Source organism: Cydia amplana, chromosome 8 (assembly GCF_948474715.1).
Source record: "Cydia amplana chromosome 8, ilCydAmpl1.1, whole genome shotgun sequence".
NCBI lineage: Eukaryota > Metazoa > Arthropoda > Insecta > Lepidoptera > Tortricidae > Cydia > Cydia amplana.
Genome location: NC_086076.1, coordinates 6,795,603 through 6,808,561, shown reverse-complemented (window position 1 = coordinate 6,808,561; position 12,959 = coordinate 6,795,603). Strand labels below are relative to the sequence as shown.

The window sequence follows — 12,959 nt, the reverse complement described above, 5'->3', positions numbered from 1 at the left end:
TTTCAAGTCCAACACTCCCAAAAATATTTGATATCCATACAAACTTTCAACCCCTTTTTCACCACCTTGGGGGATGAATTTTCGAAAACGTAGAAATTAGTTTTCTTGTTTTTTAACATAGTACATTTTTACAAAGTTTCAAATTCCTAGCTTAAAATAAAACTTGCACCCCATACAACCTTTCATCCCCTTTTTAACCCCCTTAGGGGTCAAATTTTTTAAAATCGCTTCTTATCTCTTGTACACTTTATAAATTCAACCTAGTGTGCAAATTTCAACTTTCTAGCTTTTGTAGTTTCGGCTCTGCGTTGATGAATCAGTCAGTCAGTCAGTCAGTCAGTCAGTCAGTCAGGACACTTGCATTTATATATTATTATATATATAGATTTATATTTATATTCTCGATCGATCAAAAATTTATGAACTTATTTATTTGCGTTGCGTGACTGAAAAAGTTATAAAAATAATAAATAAAAATTTGCTAACGTCCTTTGTAGATATTTAACCTAACTTAATTATTTTATTTTATTCTTCAAAAAAGATACTCGTAATCCATGAATACTGACGATATTAATCAAACGACGGTTTTGTTAGTTTGCGAAAGAACGAAATAGTGTTGCATTTATTTTAAGCACCCTGAACTGGGTGGGTCATTTTCCGCCCGGAGAATCTCTGGCGCGTTAAGCCTTTCCGGCTTTTTCAGGCAGCCTTCGGCGTCTCAACTCAACCTTATTTCTGCGTCACACCCTTTCCCTAATAGGTACCATAAATCAACTAATGAGCAATGTTGAATTAAAAAACTCAACACGAAGTAAAAAAAATTTATCTTAAGTAAAATTGTACGAATAATTAGACTAGTTTTCGCTGTATTGTGCTAGAGTCAAAGATAGGTGCAAGTGGTGCAACGACGAGCGAAGCGAGGGGGAGCAGTTTAGGCACTTTAAGTACCTATTTTATAATGTTTTTGTCTTTTTTTTGTAAAAACTATATTTTGTCTGGAAAAAAAATTTTTGAACAATTCGTCTAAACTAGTTTTTACAAAGTCACTTTACGGAGCCAAGTTTTGAAAACGCGTTTTCGCTGTGGCAATATGGAGAACTAGTTTCAACTAGGGATAACGTGATTCCACTAAGAACGGGTTTTACGGTAACATAATATTAAATATATTGAATGTTTCTTCATGTTTATTAATTAACACGACACTTTATCGACATATGTGTCTGCTAATACTTAATTAGACGACGTGACGTTAACAAAACCGAGCCAGGGTCTCTTATTTGCCGTGTAAGATGACTCCCTGCAGAGTAATTTACTTACGTTACCGTCTGTCCATCTGAGCTGAGCCTGCTGGTGTTAAATCGCGCGTGGAACTATGTTTACCCTAGAGAGTTACCGCATTTACCCTATACCAATCACAGTCAACAAAGCTGTATGCGCCCATGCAACACTCGACTTGATACGACATTTTGTCTATTTTTTTATTCGGTAGACTAAAATGACATTTCATATAAGTATGAACATAAAATGTAATTTCATACTATGAAATGTCATTTTAGTCTACCGAATACAAAAATAGACTTTAGCTTATTGTGACGGAGTTTACTGATTGAATTGATTGACTACCCCTCTGGTTCCTATAACGGTTTACCTACTATTGAAAAGCAGATTTTGAAATACAGATGCAAAGTGTCTAGGGGCCTTGCAAATGTCAATAGTGAAGGAAATTAAAATCAGAATCGGGTTCTAGGTACCTATAGATCTGTCTGTACCTTTCAATGTAGCAGTGCAGCGGTCTATAATATTTCAATTTACAGTGTACTTTGAGAACTGGAGACCGCAGTGGCAAAAGTTAAATTTATATTAATATTTAGTAATATTTAGTTTAATATATAAATTATATCATTGTTAATAAAAGTTTTTTTTTCAGGTAAGTTATGAAATCCTAGTAGCTGAAAATTTTGCAGGTTAGTAAGTAAGATGCTGTACAGTCGCTATCCAATATATCAGACCGGCCAATGTGCTCACAAATATCTGACATGCCTGTATTGTAAAGGTATTAAAGTGCTTGTTGAGATATTTGTGAGCACGTTGGCCGCTCCCATATTTCTGTTGGCGACTGGATGCATGTAGAAAAATAGTTAACAATAAAATATTTATCTTAGATTAGGTACTCGTTCTCGAACATCTTGTAGGAATGTATCTAAGTACCATAATTCATTTAAAAACAGAACGATAACCATTAAACAGCAAATGGTTTGGACGTCTGGTTTTTATTGGCATTAAGTTGAGCTTAATTTACAAAAAAATAATTAAAAATTAAAAAACACGACTGCAATTTAAAAGCGAACTGAAAAGCTAAAAATAATTTTTAGTTATGTTAGGTACTCCAACTTAATGAATGTAAAATATAATATATAGGTAAGTGTTCTGTCAGGGTCGTAAACAGCAAACGGAAAAGTTTAGGCTCGTCTAGGATCGTGACTGTACCTGTATATTTTATTTCGATTGCAGTCGGGGACCTTGATATATTGAATTTTTCCCATTCACAGGTCCCCGACTGCATCGAAACAAAATATACAGGTACAGTCACGATCCTAAATGAGCCTAAACTTTTCCGTTTGCTGTTTACGACCCTGACAGAACACTTACCTATATATTATATTTTACATTCATTAAGTTGGAGTACCTAACATAACTAAAAATTATTTTTAGCTTTTCAGTTCGCTTTTAAATTGCAGTCGTGTTTTTTAATTTTTAATTAATTAATTTTATTTTATACATTTTAGTGACCATACAAACCAACCACATCTTTTATATGATTTAAGGCACTTAAGTTACTTCAAGAAGCTTTCATCATGTTGATATTTTGATATGTTAGCATAAAACGTGCTTAAAAACCTAAATAGGTCGGACCCAAAAACCAGACGTATTGAAAAGTACTATGGCTTAATATCTCTGCAACTACATAATTATAAATTGGCTTTCGGCCTTCGCAATTAAGATACTTAGGGAAGCTGCAGAAAGCATGCACCTTTCTTACGTTCCGGGCCTTCGGCCCTACGCGAAGCTCGGCCTCCGGCCTTTGTAATTAAGAATCTTGAGGAAGCTACAGAAAACGTACACCTTTCTTACGCTCTGGGCCGTCTGCCCTACGCGAAGGTCGGCCTTCGGCCTTCGCAATTAAGAAACTTGGAAAAGCTGCAGAAAGCGTGCACCTTTCTTATGCTCCGGGCCTTCGGCCCTACGCGAAGCTCGGCCTTCGGCCTTCGCAATTAAGATACTTCGAGCTGCAGAAAGCGTGCACCTTTCTTACGCTCCGGGCCTTCAGCCATACGCGAAGCTCGGCCTTCGGCCTTCGCAATTAAGATACTTCGAGCTGCAGAAAGAGTGCACCTTTCTTACGCTCCGGGCCTTCGGCCCTATGCCAAGCTCGGCATTCGGCCTTCGCAATTAAGATTCTTGGGGAAGCTGCAAAAAACGTGCACCTTTCTTACGCTCCGGGCCTTCGGCCCTACGCGAACCTTCGGCCTTCGCAATTAAGATAGTTGGGGAAGCTGCAGGAAGCATGCACCTCTCTTACGCTCCGAGCCTTCGGCCCTACGCGAAGCTCGGCCTTCGGTATTTACAATTAAGAAACTTGGGGAAACTGCAAAAAGCGTGCACCTTTCTTACGCTTCGGGCCTTCGGCCCTACGCGGAGCTCGGCCTTCGGCCTTCGCAATTAAGATACTTGGGGAATTTACAGGAAGCACGCACCTGCCTTACGCTTCGGAGCGTCGACCCTATGCGGAGTTCGGCCTTCGGCTTTCGTTATTAAAATACTCGTGGAAGTTGCAGGAAGAGCCCATCTATCTTAAGCTCCCAGTCTTTGCTTCTCGTAAAATATTGTTTCACAACAGTAGCACGTGTGCTCCGGGATTTGCAAAATTTGTCGTGCAAAATTAAAATCATCATCAAAGACCTGCCTTCTACAGTCATGATAATAGTGTCTTCTATTCAAAGTCTCAAGTTAAATCTTATAATAAACAGCACAATATGTTTATTCAGAGTACCTGAGCATTTCTCAAATAATTTGTACATTTCGATCACATCTTAGATTTCTATAAAAATTGGTATGCTGGTAAAGTACATGAAGCTGAACAATTTCCACCATATTTCCCAAAATGTCCAAGAAAGTATGTATGAAACATTCCTTTTTTGTTACCAAATGTGTAAGGAAATCTGGTAACAAAAAAGGATGTTTCATACAAACTTTCTTGGACATTTTGGGAAATATGGTGGAAATTGTTCAGCTTCATGTACTTTACCAGCATACCAATTTTATAGAAATCTAAGATGTGATCGAAATGTACAACTTTTTTTTGAGAAATGCTTACCTAGTCAATCGTTCAAACCGTTCCTTTCGTATTTGACACTTTCGCAATTGAAAATAACGTTAGCGCCACGTATGACGTTGTCGTATATATCTGCAAAGAGAAATGTCATTAGCGCGATGTAGAACATTTCGTATTTTCTCTCCAACGATACAATTAAACATATAACTTATATATATTCGTATGATCGCCTTAAAAAATCCTTTCTTTTAATACCCCATTCAATAGATTTAGACAATTCATTTATCTTTGCGTTATACTTATATTTTATAAAATCTTGTCCTACTAAATGAATAGTTTAAACCATATTTTGTGTACAGTTTTAGAATCGTCTTTCAAAATCCTTTATTTTAATACCCAACTCGATAGGTTTATAAGTTTTATTTTTGTTTCGGTTGCACAATTTGCAGTGCCTAATCCGCCATATTGGTTTTGTGATGACGTCACATAGCCTATGTTACTCGGGATGACGTAAGGATTCCAATGATATCTCAAACACCTAAATCGGTTCAGGCACTTAGCTGTTACGGTGTAACAAAGAAACTTACATACCCACATACAAACATGAACCCTGAAAACAATACACTCTTTTTTTGGGGCAGTCGTGTAATAAATTGAAATCTTCGTGACTTGTCGTTGGCAGTCGGCTCAATCATTGGGCTATTTGGACTTCACGAAGTGTTATTGGTTCAAACATTTGGTCCAAAAAGCCGAGTAAGGAAGTACTTACTGTGACGTGACAAATATATCCCATTTGTCCGCGAACGTGCAGATGGTGTATGCTACGATTGCAAATTTTGCGTATCACTTCTCCGAGTCGAAGGTTATCATTTCACGGTTTGAAAGGAAAGATTTTTAGCAAAGTACTTTTATAAAACAGACGCTGAAATATTGTTTCTAATAGTTTCTATGTTTGGGATTGTACACCGCCAAACAGATAATTTTGAGCGCCGCTAATGGAACGCCACCATGCTTCATTTTAATTTGGGATTTTAAATCACTGAACGTTATAATTATACCGAAAGCACCTAGAACTATCTGCCTCATCTTACTAAACGGCCTCACTTAGCATCTTTTTTCAAGATACTACCAATGAATTTACTGCTTTAGCTCAAATAGGTACCATTGATGTCTTGCAGTAATGTATGTATACCTAAGTAAATATTCTTTATTACACCAATAATTATACATTTTACATTTAAACAAAGAAATTAGAACTAGGCAACAACTGGCGATCTTATCCCTAAAAAGCGATCTCTTCCAAACAACCTTTGGGTAGCGGGAAATATAGAACTCATACAAAAGTCAACAGGTATGTATGTAAATATTAAAACTTTAATCACTCTGTATTCATAAGTTAACCAATCCGCAACTATTTTCTACAGTTGAACGCTTTACATCGAGTCTTCGTGAATGACTTGATATCTACCCCGTTTCGTTTAGCGATGTTATTAGAGTATAATAACCAGATCCCAGAATTGTGGATGTTTGAATATACAGGGTGGATGAATTTAATAGACTGGACAGTATCCACCCAATTTATGTGAACTTTTGTTTGCTGTTTGGGATCAGGAATGACATTAATAATGACAGTCTGTGAAAGAACCCTAAAGGCCTACTTACAGAAAAAGAAAGAATTTTGACTTTTTGAATGGCTTAAAATTATATGAATACCTACGGATAGCTGCCTTTTCTTAGAAAAAATATTAGAAAATATTTTCTAAAAACAAAATGAGCTTCTTAACTTCTTCTTAATGCAGTTCTATAAGACAGTTCCTCTCCAGGCCCAATAAATTTTTCCACCTTGTATGTGCTTAGACACTCGAAATGGAAGTCGTAAATCTCCCATTCGATGGAATCGTAACTTATCATATGTATCTGTAATGGACTAGCAGATATTTATTGCGCATTTAGCATACGTAGCAAAGGTATATTTGGAATCTACTGCTAATAATCTAGTACTAAATAGTATTCTGTAATTCAAATCAATACATACTATGTAGGTAACGTGTATTATTAAAATAAATTAAAAACTAGCTCAAATCTAAAATAGGCCCTTGAGGCATTGTACCAACTGGCGACATTGTCCACAATATTTATTTTAATATTTTTATTTTTTATACATAATCTTTTATGTCAAATCATTTTCGTCCCAATATATTCGATATTATTATATGTACATAGTATATAATTTACTGCTTATATTATTCAAAAATAATTTCAGTTTTGGCTGGACTATACATTTTTTAGACATGTTACTTAGTAGGTTGTAGGTAACTACAAAAGTGTAACACAAGCGAAATGGATACGGGGTAATTTGTAGCGAACTACTTTGAAAATCTACTTTAGCTCAGCTATGCCACAAACAATTTACGCCTGAGATTTTCTGTACGGCACTATAAAAGTAGTGAGAAAACTGTAGTAGATGCGCTAAATAAGCTTTCTCGTATGATTATATTTTTGCAGTCAGTAAGTGTACAGTATGCATCGACAGTCGAAGAGTTTAATTTTTGTACCTTGTCATAGTGACAATCAATATAAAAGTCGCTGGGAACCTCATATTATTGTCATTGTGACAAAGGTACGAAATGGCACTAAAATTAAATTTCTTGACCCTTGCACTGCTTAGAAACTTCTAACTTCTTCTCTGGGGTTCTCTCTTTGAACATGTCAAGCCGGTTACCTGAAATTAATTGTAACTTTAGTTCTCAGATATAGCTGGATGTGGGTTAAACGATGTCAATTTCTTGCTTCTATTTAGTGATAGCAGTTTTAACTATTATTTAAACCTATCGTTAGATAGCTTTAGTGAAAAAATAAAAAAGTAAGGGTATAGTAGCAAGCCAAATCTAAAAACTATTACGTTTATTTTTTAATTTGTAATCACAACCACAAAAGGATCTGTACCCCTAGGGGTTCTGTTTTGTTTATCGAACAGTTGCAAAAGTGATAGCCAAAAGGGACGCCGATAATGAATTCGGAAACAGGCTATTGGAAGATTGAATGGATATTGGTTGGATATAAAGAACAGGAAGGTGGCATAAAACACCTATTAAGTAGTAATGGTGTTTATATTATTCGTAAAATCTCATTCACTCCTTGTTTTCGATTCAAGAGGAGGTAAGGATGTAAGTGGTTCGCTTTTAATTTGCGTGCAGAATGTGCAGATGTTACTCAGTGAGTAGGTATAGTATGAATTATCTCAGATGAAATTTTCGGGCTCGAGCCCTAATCTGTTAAACAAAAGCCTTTGTTTCTTTTAAGAGCGGTCTTTAGCACGTGCCAAAGTAACCATGTCGTTTAAAAAGCAACTATCGTGATAGTATTAAGGTTCAAATTTATGTGCCAGCTCATTCTGAGAACAATCAGGGTGGTCTTTTCTTTGGAGATAACAAAACGTGTTATCTCCAAATGGGTTGTTTCATGAATTTGAACCATATAAATACAATGGTAAATTTGCTTTTTGAACGGGTTGGTTCCCGTTACTTATGTAGTGTCTATTAGTTAGCAGTAAACAGGTGTAAGCACTGCATAAAGGAAACAATACCTTTTGTTTAATAGACTAGGGCCGGAGCCCGAAAAATTCATCTGAGATAATTCATACTATACAAATAATTGGTCAAAAACTATCAAATATAAATATTTGAAAATCATGTAACAAAATTAGGATACGAGTATAAGAGGTGAGTACTAAAAATTGGGCTTCGCAATAAGCTGCATGCATTTTTTGAAAGATGTCCATTGGTTCTACATCTCCTGAAATTGATTTTTTTTATATCTGTCGTTCCGCATAAACAAAAATAAATGTGGCGCGTGCACCGCTAGTAAAAACCGCCCATGACGTCACAGGCCAGACAGGCTGCTATGAATGTATGGACGAAATCATAAAAAAAAGTATTTGTAAAAAAATATTTCGTTGTAATAAAACTAATAATATTGCTAAATATAACTTTAAGCAACAAAAATGTAACAAAATAATAGTTTATTTCAAATCATTGATTTAGTCTTTTTAAAGTGTTTAATGAACAAACATAATTAAATATTTGTCATGCATGTAGCCTTGTAGCCCATTATGCAACTCGTGTACCTACAATTAAATTGATCCTGTTGGTATCCCTAATACTCCTATACTTTTTGACTATATATATATTTCGTTACGCAATGGAATCAATTAAATTAGACACGAATTAGAGAACGACAACTAATTTGATAGGGTTAAATACATTTGATTAGTTGTATTACCACATTAAACTCATAGATTTGCTACCATATACCATAAGCAACACAATAACAGTATACCTTATAGAAGATAATACCGATACGGTACACAATGATGAAAGAGATATGCTATTACATTATAATGGATATATCTCTTATACTTACAGGACATTACAACTACTACATGTACAAATATATGCATTAACAATCATATTTAGTCACCACATTTCCGCATAGCACGGAGAAAATCATGTACTTACTTCAAGTAATGCATGTACATTTTGCACTCTTAAATAAAGATTCGATAAAAGTAAAAGACTCAGGTCTACGTCACACGAACAGTTGTGTTTTTTACAATATACAAGTGCACTTATCCTGTTTATGTACTGCCCGGATTCGTGTGCCAAGAGGAAATAGTCGTTATCGTGTATTGTGACGTCACAATGTACCTACACTCACTAATTACGATGGCACACTTCAATGAGCGGGTCGATTATGATGACTACTGCATGGTAGATACGATGAATTCTCTCCATTCAGTCCTTTTTCACTAGCAACTGCCCGCAACTTTGGCTGCGTGGAATTTGATAATGACACTCCTATACAAACTTCCGCCCTTCCTTTTACACCCCATTTCAACTGTCACCCTTTTTCGGGGGAAAAATAAAGTATTTAAAATGTTGAACCAGACTAATCTGTGTTCCAAATTTTACCCAAAGGTGACAGTAAAATTACAGACATTTTATATTGACTGAGAATAGGTAGTAGGATGGGATAAGATAGATATTGCGAGGTATATTTCCGTCAAGTTTTTCTTACCTACTTAGTTCTAAATATACCTAGTTATTTTCAGTTTTACGAAGAAATATACAGATAGATAGATAAGTAATATTATTTAAATGTTACTTAATAATTCAAACTAATATTCATGGATATGTCGCATTCGGATCGTATAATCCGCCGTATTACATTACGGCTAGCCGTTTTACAAAACAGGGGCGTTTTGAAATGCGGCGGTTCGACGATTAGCCGGATTGAATGCGGCTGAATGAAAATCCGCCGGAATGTATTCGGCGCCATACGTTCTTCAACACGGCTAGCCGTAATGTAATACAGCAAGTTATTAGCCGCCGCTTTGACAGTTTTTAGTTCCCATTTTTAACACTCGTGGCGCTGCCTGACATAACAACAACAAACTATGAAAAATGCTGGGGTGTCCATCAAATCTGGAGTTCGTCGGACTGTTTCTTTTCAAAAAACATTTCCTTCGCAACTTAACTAGACGGAGCCCCGCTTCGCGGGGCTCCTATTTCTGAGTGGTTTGCCCTTCGGGCATCTGAAGCTACCTAACAAACCTACCTATTGATTTAGTGAGACGTCCGTGAAAACATTACACTTTGGGAAAAAAAAGCGTAGGTAGGTAAGTAGGTTAGGTTAGGTAGCTTCAGATGCCCGAAGGGCAAACCGCCCAGAAATAGGAGCCCCGCTTGCGGGTCTCCGTCTATTTAAGTTATGAAGGAAATGTTTTGGAAAAGAAACACATGTAATGCGGTGGGACCATGGTAAAAATAAATTAATTGCAAACATTGTCAAACTCCGGTTACGTAGGCGACCGAAAGAACTGGTCACTCTACAATTTAAATAGTAGATACGATGCGGCTAAACGTAGGCCGCCTTATTGAAGAACGTATCGCAATGACAATCCGGCTAATCGTCGAACCGCCGCATTTCAAAACGCCCCTGTTTTGTAAAACGGCTAGCCGTAATGAAATACGGCGGATTATACTTATCCCACTACGACAGATATATAGCATAATAACAGAGTCGTGGTTGACATTGGTTTATTTGGACAAAAACATTTTACTCGGAATCTCGACTTCCTTCGATCTCGATAAAATTAAATGTATTTTTCTTTCGCGGACCACTTTTTATAAAATAGCCCATAAAAGAGATATAACCCAAAGAATTGTGTGCGTTAGAAATTTGAACTTTTTTTCATACAAATTAACTTATTGCAATATATAGAAGAAGTGTTTCAATGAATTTTCACCCCCATTGATCCCCCATTGATTAGAAGATATTTTAGGGACAAAGGTGTCATTTAATCGTATCCGAAATTATATTAAATAGTCATCTAACTTGTTCAACAGTCTAACGTGAAAAGTTTCTAAGCAGTCAGATTAAAAGGAGTGATTTTGTCAGGTGATTCAAGATATATGGTCGTGACTGTACTGAGCTACTTTTGTTATGAGAGCAACGCTGAATGAATTGAAAAAATCAAATGTTCCATACTGATTTGTGATCATAGAAATGAGTACTTAGTAGGTACAATCGCGTACATATATATCTTGTATCACCTAAAAATATCACCCAGTATTAATATAAAATAACCTGGACTTTTCACTTTGACCTAATTGCCAATAGGGTGGAGATTCATAAATTTGCTCGCACAGTCAAGGACAAAACAGGGAGTGAAAGGTTGCGCTGCCCCGTGACGTCAGCATTCGTGACAAACCGAATAACTGTCAGTGACAGAGCAATATTTATGTGCAGCTTTAGTGGATCACTTAAGGCTTACATTCCATCTGATTCGGAACGTCGCGCACATTTATAGCCGTGAAATGTTCATCATTCAAATATACGAGTAATATTAGTTAAATGTTACATTGAAAACAGCCTCAGTTGATTTTTTACTTATCTAAACTATCTACCTACATATGTTATTTCTTGACGGTTCATTGGAAAATATTGCATACCTACCTAGATACTTTGAATAAAAATATTATAATGCGGTATAGGTATGCTGTTAGGTTTCCGTGCTCGCACGATTGCTGTCAAGCCAAGGTCATTAAAGGCCGCTTCAGAGTTTGACCGAGCACTTGCCACCTACAGTGTTTTTTTTCTAAGATCACATATTTGACAGTTATTAACCTGTCGAATCCCACGATATGACGTCACCATAAGCGTAGATTAATTCACCCTTATAGATATGAAGATAAGATCTACCGTTTAATTGATAGCCTTAAAGTCATATATATAAGGGTGAATTCATAACTGTCAAATATGTGATCTTAGAAAAAAACACTGTAAACGTTTTTGATCCAGTCTAAATACGTTCCAGAAATTCCAGAATTATAGATCGCTTGACCACTAACCAACATAGAGATCATACATATATTCCTACAATTTGTTACAAAAAGCATAATTTTACAGAAGCGTCACTTTCTGACTCACTCAATGACCAAACGTGTACGTCAGTAAACAGCTGTTGTATTGTACCACTTGACCTCACGATTGTATCACGGGTCACAGTTCGCGCAATTTACTAAGGATCAAAGTTTTGAATATGGATGTGTGAGAATATAACACTTAACGACAACTTTTTACTACAAGAATGTTATATTATTTGCATTCTTGTGAAGTCCACTCGCGTCAAAAAAAAGTAAATATTAAAGCTTAGGCACGCAATCACTGGCTTTTAACTCTTTTTTCCTGTGTAACTTATCGCTTTGTGTGTACTCCTTACACATCTGCTAAGATCGCAAATATTTGAGATTAGAAAGTCCCCTCTGTGTGGAAATAAGTAGTTATATTCTTTGATATTACTGAGCTGGTAATACGAACTCGTGGATTTCACACACCGCTACACATCAGACGGTTGTCGAGTCACATGCCGTGCTATAAAAACTACTCTTTATTTTTGTTGCCCTAGATTATTCTTGTTTATATATAACATTAAACGCTGAATACAGTGCACTTACTTGTACTTAGCCGTACATACTTTTTCATAAATACGTAACGTTGTATTTATGACATATTAACTTCCGCCCACGACATATTTTTACCACGCACAAGAAGCATAGTAAAATATTTTGTATTTCAAAGATACATTTTACATCATATTGACCACCAATGTTTGCAAATAATACAAATATCTGCATCAAAAATTAATTTGCAGTGACAACAAATGCACTTTCTTACCAGTATGTAAAACAAAAAGCGGCCAAGTGCGAGTCGGACTCGCCCATGAAGGGTTCCGTATTTAGGCGATTTAAGACGTATAAAAAAAAACTACTTACTAGATCTCGTTCAAACCAATTTTCGGTGGAAGTTTACATGGTAATGTACATCATATATTTTTTTAGTTTTATCATTCTCTTATTTTAGAAGTTACAGGGGGGGGGGACACACATTTTACCACTTTGGAAGTGTCTCTCGCGCAAACTATTCAGTTTAGAAAAAAATGATATTAGAAACCTCAATATCATTTTTGAAGACCTATCCATAGATACCCCACACGTATGGGTTTGATGAAAAAAAAAATTTTGAGTTTCAGTTCGAAGTATGGGGAACCCCAAAAATTTATTGT

The 12,959-nt window shown here is 36.0% G+C and overlaps 1 protein-coding gene across 5 annotated transcripts in view; it reads left to right on the top strand.

The window, feature by feature from the left end:
- LOC134650185 (3',5'-cyclic-AMP phosphodiesterase) overlaps window positions 1-12,959 on the top strand; it is a 577,846-nt gene that overhangs the window by 189,508 nt on the left and 375,379 nt on the right. The gene's annotated exons all lie outside the window — the stretch shown is intronic.